At 39.8% G+C, this 10,988-nt stretch overlaps 1 non-coding gene across 1 annotated transcript; it reads left to right on the top strand.

The window, feature by feature from the left end:
• Window positions 1-9,314: 9,314 nt before the first annotated feature.
• On the top strand, window positions 9,315-9,458 carry LOC115871492. The gene has a single exon (XR_004047337.1). It is a non-coding gene; the product is annotated as a small nucleolar RNA SNORA67 (small nucleolar RNA).
• Window positions 9,459-10,988: the final 1,530 nt, after the last annotated feature.

Below are 10,988 nucleotides of genomic sequence, written 5' to 3'. Positions count from 1 at the left end.
CTGTAGTAACAAAGTAAGAAATTTCAAAAATAGATTTCCCTTCCTATTGGTTACAAAGCAATATTAACTCACCACCAGTCACACACCATATGAACATATACGTGACTTTTTTAGGAAAGATGATAAATTTCCAGATCTTTCTAGTTAAGAAAAATTTTAAAGAAGCACAAAAACTTCTCCATATCTAAAAGAGGTATGTATAGAGGTAGATGGGCTAAAATACCAGTTCCTACTCTTGAGAAGTTCATGGGGAAGACTAATGGATAAGCCAGACATTTTCCATTCTTTTGTTGCTTTGTTTTACTCTGTCTTATTTTTGTGCATATTAGTAACTCTGTAGGTCTATCTAGATAAAATAGGTGGGATAAATAATCTGGAGGAGAAAACAATGGGACCGACTAATACTGGTGGACATGGGAGAGGGAGAGGCTGGGGAAAGGAAGTGAGTTTTAACAAACCCAGAGACAATGGAACAAGTGAACCAAAATTGATGGGGAAGAGGGTGTAGGAGGCCTGGTAGGGTGTGATCAAGGGTATTGTAACCAAGAGGAATTACTGAAACTCAAATGAAGGCTGAACATGATAGTGGGACAAGAGGAAAGTAAAAGGAAATAGAGGAAAGAACTGGAAGGCAAAGGGCATTTATAGAGATCTAAATACAGACATGTACATATGTAAATATATTTATATATGATGATGGGGAAATAGATATATGGGCACATATTTATAGGTTTAGTATTAAGGTAGTAGATAGACATTGGGCCTCTATTCAAGTACTCCCTCAATGCAAGAATACTTTGTTCTATTTAAGCAGCATTCCATGATACTAACCTTCCCAACAGGATTACTGAAAACAAAGCAGGTGCATAAGTAAATATGGTAAAGAAAGCTGATGGAGCCTGGCTATCAAAAGATATAGTGTCTGGGGTCTTAAAGCTTGAAGGTAAACAAAAGATCATGGAGCTCTGAAGCAACAAAGCCCACATGGAAGAAGCTTACCAGCCTTTGTGATCATAAGGTGTCAATAGGATCAAGTATCAAGCATCAAAGAACAAAAACGCATATCAATGTGAATTAGGGGGAGTGTGGAGTGGGGACGCAAAGTCCATTTGTAGGCAACTGGACATCCCCTTACAGAAGGGTCACAGAGAAGAGATGAACCAGTCAGGGTGCAGTATAGCAATGATAAACATACAGTTTTCTTCTAGTTCTTTAATGCTTCGCCCCCCACCCTCCCAGTATCATGATCCCAATTCTACCTTACAAATCAGGCTGGACCAGAGCATGTACACAGGTGTAGATACGAGCTGGAAACACAGGGAATCCAGGACAGATAAACCCCTCCAGATCAATAATGAGAGTAGGGATACCAGGAGGGGAAGGGAAAGGTGGGGTAGAAAGGGGGAACTGATCACAATGATCTACATATAACCCTCTTATCCCTGGGGGATGGACAACAGAAAAGTGGGTGAAAGGGACATTGAACAGTGTAAGACATGAAAAAATAATAATAATTTATAAATTATCAAGGGTTGTGAGGAAGGCAGTGTGGGGGATGGAGGCGGGGAACTGAGGAGCTGATACCAAGGGCTCAAGTAGAAAGAAAATGTTTTAAGAATGATGATGGCAACAAATGTGTTTGAAACAATGGATATATGTATTGATTGTGATAAGAGTTGTACCAGCCCCCAATAAAATAATTTAAAAAGAAAAGAAAAACGTGTAAAAATAAACAGAGCAATCTGCCTAAGAAAGTGTTCAAAGGCTTCCCAGAAGAAGTGATAGTAAAGCTAAGTCTCAAGATTTAGTAGGAATATAGAAAGAGGGTAGGAATTTTAGGGAAGTATAGAAAAAAAGTAACTTCCATCAAGTTGATTTCTGCTCATAGCAACCCTCCCTACAGGACAGGGTAGAGCTACTTCTCTGACTTTCCCACTCTGTAAATCTTTATGATGGCAAAAATGGCTCCTCTTTCTCCCATAGAGTGGCTGGTGAGTTATAACAGCTGACCTTGTGTCTAGAAACCCACTTTGTAACTGACTTTTCTATGAGTACCCCCTAAACAAGTAGAGAAAGGATAGTGGTTGGGGAAGTTGAAATTTTTGATCAAATGGTGTTGGAGATATATGCAAGGAATATAAAGTGAAGGAATGAGGATATAATAAAATAAATTCTGGATTATTTAATCCTGTAAACAATGAGAAACCAAGAGTGATTTTTTTAAATTTGTTTTGCCAACTTGTTTACAGATTTGTTTTTTAGGATAAACGTGGGCCAATCAAAATCAAACCAAAACCAGAAATCCCCTGCCAGAAAAGTTGATTCTGACTTATATTTTCCATGACTGTGAATCTTTACAGGAGAATTAGTCTCATCTTTCCTCTGAGGACTCGCAGTTGGGTTAGAATTGATTAAGACTCCTATAGACCCTATCGATGAGATTTGCACTGCTCCATATGTATTCCAAGGCTGTAAATCTTAGTGGCCTCACTTTTCTCCCAAGAAGCGCTTGGTGAGTTCAAACACCCAATATATTGGTTATTAGTCCAACACTTAACTAGATGTGTTCACCAAGGCTCCTAAGAGGGAGGCCTCCACAGAGTTTCATTTGTGAAATGTCACTATGGGAGCAATACCATTTGTTGTTGTTTATGTTGCCATTAAGTTCTGTCCAGTCATTTCGACTCATACTCATGAGTATCAGACCCATATCGATCCTATGTATAACAGAAGGAAATACTGCACTGTCCTTCACGATCTTCACAATTTTTCTTATGTTTGAGCCCATTGTTTCAGCCACTGTATCAATCCATCTCATTAAGGGCCTTCCCCCTTTGCTCTGATCCTCTATTTTACCAAGCATGATGCCCTTCTCCAGAGACTGATCTCTCATGACAACATGTACAAAGTATGTAAGATAAAGTCTCATCATACTTGCATCTAAAGAGCATTTGGCTTTACTTCTTTCCTTTTATCAGTCCATGGTACTTTCAATATTCTTCTCCAGCACCACAATTCAAAGGCATCGATGCTTCTTCAGTCTTCCTTTTCAATGTCCAACTTTCATATGCATTTGAGGCATGGTTTAGGTCAGGAGCACCTTAGTTCTCAAAGTAACATCCTTGCCTACACTCTAAAGAAGGCTTTTGCAGCAGATTTACCAAGTGCAATGTGTCTTTTCACCTCTTAAATTGCTGGTTCAATGAGTAGTGAACTTGGATCTAAGAAAGATGAAACTTGAAAACTTCAATCCTTTTTCCATTTAACATGACGTTACTTATTGGTCCAGTTGTGAGGATTTGGGTCTTCTTGACATTGAGTTGTGGTCTATACTGAAGGCTTCAATCCTTGACCTTGATCAGCAAGTGTTTCGTGTCCTCCTCACTTTCAGCAAGCAAGGCTGTGCCATCTGCATATTGAAGGTTGTTAATACACTTTCCTCCGATCCTTTTGCCACATTCTTCATCATATAATCTAGCTTATCTGATGACTTCTTTATCATACAGATTGATTAAGTATGGTGAGAGGACATACTTGAAGCACACCTTTCCTTAATTTAAACCATGCAATATGCCCTGTTCAGTTCTTACAACTTCCCTTTGATCCATGTATGAGTTCTGAAAGAGCACAATAAAATGTCCTGTAATTCCCATTCTTCTCAAAACTAACTATAGTTTGTTATGATCTACACAGTAATTCAGTTTTAGCCAATGGCACTCTGGTTCTTGGTCATAGCAACGTTACCTGATCATCTAATGTCTCAGGTTTGAAATATTCCTCTTTTTTTCCATGTTTTGTTCTTTGGTCTTGTGTTAGACAGGGTTCTCTAGAGAAACAAAACTAGGACACTTATGATTGTATATATTATGATTTTAGATAGATAGATGATAGATAATGATAGATAGATAGATAGATAGATAGATAGATAGATAGATAGATAGATAGATAGATAGATACAGCACGAAGGAATGTAACAGCTACTTAGTTCACAAAGCAGTATAGAGGGCTCAGTTCAACTCACTTCTGTGGGACAGCTAATATACTGGAAGTCCTTCAACTCACAAGGGCTGGTGGGTCCAAAGTCAAGGAAGCAGACAGCTGAGTCTTCTGTAGGGCAATGCAGGCAGTCTGGCCACAAGCAGCAAACAGCAGACCAGGTCATCAACAGTCAGTTAAACGATGACAGGATCCGACAGTCCCAAGCTCAAGCAATGTATACACCAGCAGCAAGGTGAAGCAGGTCTAGAAGGAACCTCAAGCTCTAACAACACAATCCATGGGTTGGGTGTCCCACAGGTAGTGTAGCTCACAAGTTGAGGCAGAGAATAAGCAAGGCAGCCACACACTGGTCTGAGCACCAGAAAGCAAGGGGGAGAGAGAGGCGGGACTTGCTGAGGTATTTATCTCTTTGCCCTCCAAACAATCAAACTGCAACCTTATTAATCCCACATGTTCTTATTGTCCAGGCTGGCACAATAAGCCTACCTATCACAGGCCTCTTATTATAATGGACTTATTTCATTAAGCCTTAAAAAAAACATCAGAAGAACACATACTTTCCTAATTCCATTCCTATTTTAAATCTTCTGGTAGGTTTATTGGTAGAAGCCTAGCCTTCCACACTTGTTCAGCTCCTGGCCAACGTACTCACAGTGCAGCGACCACCTGTTTGTCAGAAAAGATTTTTAGGATGCTGAACAGTTTCTCCAGAACTTGCATATTAAAAAATACTAGGAAGGAAGGCCCAGAAGCATACATCTGAAAATCAGGTTATGAAAAATGTATGAATCAAAATAATATGATCCAAAACCAACCATGGGATCATGCAATTATTCATTGTATTAGACTTCAGCTTTGATGATCTATGTTAATGCAAATATGATGATATTATTGGGGAAAGAATACTGATATAATGTGCCATCTTCAACCCTCAAAACTGTAGCTTTAATTAGTTTCCTCAAGTTGAGCAGCCAGACGTCTAACAAGGCACCAAGGGAGAAGCATGGGAGATAAGTCTTGATAATAATAGGTATGCAGCATTAGAGCTCTTAGAGAAGGCAAACAGTTAACGAACCTCAACGAGGCAAGCAATGTCAGGAAAACACAAGAGAGAAGCCGAAAAGTGCTAATACAAGGTCTCTACGAAGACATTTTTCTTATTAGCAACTTGGATTGAGACCTGACCTCTGAAATAATAAGCCCTCATCTTTTTCTTTCTGCTTGACACACACACACGCACACACACACACACACACCATCTGTGTAATTATAGCTCCATGTTCAGAGAAGATGAAATATTAGTGGTATAAGTTAATACATATAAGGCATTTTCATGTGTGCTAGACTATGGCAATGTTAGTAATGTTAGCAATTATTACTATTAGGTCCACATCCATTTGTTTTTTAATACAGGTGTAAATGCCTTGCACTGAGGTAGGTACTATGGAAATAAAGATAAAATAAATGTAATTCCTATTTTTTTTTCAGATTTCATGGTGATAAATAGACATTAAAACAGGTAGAGGCACCCAAATTCTTTTATTAGCCAAATGAGTTTAGTTATATTATTATCGCTATATCATAAAGAATGCGTGATGCTGAGAAGGTCCTGTGAATGCAGTGGATAACATACGCAGTTAAAATTTGAAGCCAGGCTGGTCCAAACCTAAATTAGAACTGTACTCAGAGTGCAGGTTGCAAGGTGTTATGCTATAGTTTAAAAAAATAAAATAAAACCCACAAGATCAGGATAGAACTAATTCTACTCTCAGAAAACTTGTGAATGTTTCAGAAAAGGGGGCATGTAAAGACGGATTATTTTATAAAGAAGTGATAGAGGGAAAAGAGGGTCTTTCAACTTAAGGAATAATTTCATTAGGCTATGTAGTCAACAAAGACAGACCTGGTGAACTACTTCCAAAAAGTAGCCTATGAAGCTGCATTTTTTTCTCCTCCCTCCCCCCACCCTTCCTCCCTCATGAACCCATGATAATTTATAAATTATTACTTTTTCATGTCTTACACTGCCCGATGTCTCCCTTCACCCACTTTTCTGCTGTCTGTCCCCCAGGGAGGAGGTTATATGTAGATTGTTGTGATCAGTTCCCCCTTTCTCCGCCACCTTCCCCTTACCCTCCTGGTTTCGCTACTCTCATTATTGGTCCTGAGGGGTTTATTTGTCCTGGATTCCCTGTTTCCAGTTTTTATCTGTACCCATGTATATGCTCTGATCTGTAAGGTAGAATTGGGATCATGATGGGGGAGGTGGCGTGCAAGATAGTCTAGTGGCATGATGGAAAAATAAGCCCCTGAGGATATAAAGAACAGAAGACAAATGGATGCATAAGCAAATGTAGTGAAGAAAGCTGATGGTACCTGCTATCAAAAGATATAGTGTCTGGTGTCTTTAAGGCTTGAAGATAAACAAGCGGCCATCTAGCTGAGAAGCAGCAAAGCCCACATGGAAGAAGTACAGCAGCCTGTGTGATCACAAGGTGTTGATAGAATCAGGTATCAAGGATCAAAGAACAAAAAATCATATCAATGTGAATGAGAGGGAGTGCAGAGTGGAGACCCAAAGCCTATCTGTAAGCAACTGGACATCCCCTTACAGAAGTGTCCCAGGGAGGAGACAAGCCAGTCAGGGTGCAGTATAGAACCGATGAAACATACAGCTTTCCTCTAGTTATTTAATGCTTGCACCCCACCTCTCCCATCATGATCCCAATTCTCTACTTTACAGACCAGAACATATACATGGGTACAGATAAGAACTGGAAACACAGGGAAGGGAATCCAGGACAGATAAACCCCTCAGGACCAATAATGAGAGTAGCCAGGAGGGTAAGGGGAAGGTGGGTGAAAAAGTGGGGACTGATCACAATGATCTACATATAATCTCCTCCCTTGAGGACAGACAACAGAAAAGTGGGTGAAGGAAGATAATGGACAGTGTAAAACATGAAAAAATAATAATTTATAGATTATCAAGGGTTCGTGAGGAAGGAAGGGTGGGGGGAGGGAGGAGGAAAAAATGAGGAGCTGATACCAAGGGCTCAAGTAGAAAGCAAATATTTTGATAATGATGATGGCAACAAATGTACAAATGTGCTTGACACAATGGATGGATGGATGGATGGATGGATGGATGGATGGATGGATGGATGGATTGTGGTGAGTTGTATGAGGCCCCAATCAAATAACTAAAAAAACAAAACCCAGAGGCTGTGACAATGGCCTTGAGCACACTAACAATCAGAAAATAGTCCAGGACCAGGCAATTCTTTGCTCTGTCATACACGATAAAGTCACCTTGATTTGGAGCCAATATGATGGTAACTGACCGCTATTTAAATCTAATAGTTATGCTTTCCTTGTTTGAAATGATAGATCTGTCCATTTAAGTATATTTATTGAAGAACTGTTCTGTGAAGTAACATATTGGGCACTTTAATGAATACTGGAACAAGAAACTGAAGAGTTTAGCTACCATTTTAACCAACTTGCTCCATTTCAACACTCCGTATGTAGCTCACCATCCATGCTACCATGGAATCCAGTAGAAAATCATTGTATCTGAGACCCAATTGCCTTCTTGCCTGCATGACTTTTGCCATGGAATCAGAGTTTATTCTTACTAATTCTCTTAGTAGGTAACTTTTCATTTTTTTCTAAGCTGATTTCAAGATTCTATCTTTCATTGGTTTTGGAAAATTTGTTTGTGATATTTCCTGATAAGACCATTGCATGGTTTATGCTGTTTGGAGTTTGTTAATCCCTTTGATTGCACGTCTTTTCACCGTTTATTATATTAGGGATGTTTTCTTCCAACAAATCTTTGGCTCTTTTCTCTATGATTTTGTTTGGTCTCTTCCTGTCTGGAATTCTGATGGTGAATAAGTTATTCCTGTTGATAGTGTCTCACGTCATTCTCAGGCTTTCTTGGCTTTTGTTTTATTTGTTTCCTATTCTTTTTTCTGATGGTTCCTCTAGCATGTGGGCCAGCAAACTAGGTGGCTCTGAAGCCATGTAGGTGGCTCTTCGTGTACACACATGAGACTCTGAAGTAAAATTGAACATTTTAAAGGATAGTGATTTCCTTTGTTTGTAAAAAAAAATTATTTATGACTCTCAAATACTTTTTAAATTGTTGTGAAGAAAAGGATTGGCTCGTCCATCTCAAAAGTTCGCCGATCCCTATTCTAGCAGATTAGTATTGAGATGTTTAGTCAATCTGGCAAATTCTGTCCTCCATCGATTTTGTTCTTCTCCTTTGCCCTTTCATTGCATTATTTATTTCAGAAATCATAGTATTAATCTTCTGGATTTCAATTTGCTGTTTCTGTTTGGTTTCTAATTTTTAAATTATTTTGTCAGTTTGCATGTGTTTTCCTGGATTCTTCTCAAGTTTTAACTGGGTTTTCTTTGATTTCATGTTGAGTTTTCTTTATCTTTCTCTCAACCCACTGAAGGTGCTTATATACCTTCATTCTTTGGACTTACGTATCAGGGAGCTCCAATGCCATTTATTCTTGAGGGAGGTTTTCTGAGTCTATTTTGGTTACTTGCTTAAGTCATTCAGTGTTGTATCTTCATGTGAACTGAAGTTGTCTGTTACCTCTAAGACATTGTGGTGGTGTTGTATTTCGCATTTAATTGATGTGAATGGTGAGGACTTTTTTTACTCCCATGAGAAGTTACTGTCTCAGAAACTCACAGAGGAAGTTATGTCCTGTCATATAGAGTCCCCATGACTCAGAATCACCTTAATGGCAATGAGGGCTTTTTAGTGATCTCTTGGTGCTCACTGTCGGCCTCCTGGTGGGTATGATAAAAGAAGGAGTGTATATGCAATTATCTGTGCAATTCTCATGCAATGCAGTTGGAGGCTGGCTATAATGATGGTGGCCACTCTCTATCATTGACCATGTAGTACAAGAGCAGGAGCAGGTAGTATCCTTACACAGTGGATGGGCTTCAGGAGGTGGTGGTGTGCATGAGCAGTGTGGATGCAGTTGACATTTCCCACTGGATAGGACAAGAATAATGAAAAGAAAAAAGCAGGGACAAATTAAATAATATTAAAAACAAGTAGGGGAGAAACAAGCAAATAAAATGGGGAAAAAAAGAAATTAATAACCAAAAGTTAAAAAGGCAAGACCATAAGAATATGGGAAGCAAAACATAGAGGGAAAAAGGGGGGGAAATACCATAATTGAAACTAGGGGTGGGGAAGAAACGAGAATTGTAAAGAAAACTAAGGAAAAATCAGTAAAAATAAAGGAAAAGAAAAACAAGGAAAGAAAGAAGGATGAGTCCAAGATGATTCCCTCTTCCAAGGGACCAACTAGTGCCCCTCTCAGGAAAGTAGCAGCTTGGAATAGAAATGGCCTGCCCAAGATGGCCTTCTGTGAAAGGAATGCTCATCTCCTTTGGCCCTCCTTCGGCAGCCTACAAAGATAAATAGAAAAAAAGAAAGAAAGAAAGATGAAAACCACAGAACAAAAGGGAAGAGAAAAATAAAACAGAAAAGCCTGGTTCTAGAAGGCGTTCCTGCTGGCCTAGAGAGTGTCTGAGGTCAGGGCACCTGGTCCAGAAGTTGTTCGTGCCAGCTCAGTAGGTCGCAAGGGTCAGGGTGACTGGTCCCAGAAAGACCAGTTCTTTGGGGCCTAGAGCCCATCGGGGGATAAGGGTCTCAGTTCTGGTTGGAGTTCCTGCCTGCCCCAAAATGTCCAGGGGCAAGGCACCCATCTCGTGCTCTGCATTCTGTTTATCTGAGGAGACAGAGTGAACACACCTCCAGACACAAGGAGGGTAGGTATGTACACCGTGCCAGATCCACAAGGTTTGCCTCTGATCTCAGGTGGAACAGGAGCTGTATGGGGGGTGGGGGTGGGGTGTCATCAGGTGAGCGAGGGTGGAGCCTGATCATGCTTCTGAGGACCAGGAGGGTGTGAGGAACAAGAAGAGAACCGCATCTTTCACCAGTCACTGGTAGGTGTACTTGGGCAGTCCCAAGTAAACGGAGCCAACGATCAGGTTTCTGTCCTGATGCTGCTTGCAAAAGAGTAAATTGACTGTGCTGCGTCAGATCAACTGACAGTTCACCCAGGTGATCTGGCTCTTTGCTCACCATTTTTGTTCAGCTTCTGCTCCTCATCAATAATCAGTTCACTTTTCTGTCTTTTCCCAGGAAGCTTAGGGTTCCAGAAGTATTATACGTGTGTGTTTCATTTATTCTCTACCAAATTTCAATTGGCTTTTTCTGTTTGGTTTCTAATTTTTAAAAGTATTCTGTCAGTTTGTGTATATAGGGTTTTCCTGGGCTCTTCTTAAGTTTCATCTGTGTTTTTGTTGATTTTTATGTTATTGTAGAGGGTTTGATGGCAAAGCCTGGCTACTTGGAATCCTATAATGTAGGTTACAGTAGTAATTTTATTTTCAGGAGAAGTAAAATATATGAGCCCAAGAAAAAGAATGAGAATTCTAGTTTAATATAGACCATGAGAAAAAAAAAGTAGCCCAAAAGTGAGTTGGGAGAGAGTATGGAATTTCTATGGACAGCATTTCTGATGAAAAAATTCTTGGCTGAAATATGCAGGGAACTACCCAACACATGAAGTGGAACAGAATCAGAATTGGAACCCAGAGGTGTCCCCACTGTGGGAATCACAGACCCAATATTGGCACATCTTCTTCATTGAGCCTGATAAACATGATGAAAGGCTCCTTAAAGAGGTTGGTTCTTTGAGAGGAAAGAAACCAACCAACAGTTATGGAGTGAACTCTGACTCATGATGTGCCTATAATGGAAATAAAGTGACTGGGAACATCTAGGATGTTTTCAATGAATCTGAAAACTTAGATTTTCTATGGCACCAGTTAACTAATAAACTATTTTCAAATGCCATCCTGTTGACCCTGACTCATGGCAGCCATTTGTGTTTCGGAGTAGAACATCGATCATAGAGTTTTCAATTACTGATTTT

Source organism: Echinops telfairi, unplaced genomic scaffold (genome assembly GCF_000313985.2).
Source record: "Echinops telfairi isolate 266 unplaced genomic scaffold, ASM31398v2 ScPeMD7_5868;HRSCAF=6743_0, whole genome shotgun sequence".
Lineage (NCBI taxonomy): Eukaryota > Metazoa > Chordata > Mammalia > Afrosoricida > Tenrecidae > Echinops > Echinops telfairi.
This window is presented reverse-complemented; position numbering and strand designations above follow the sequence as displayed.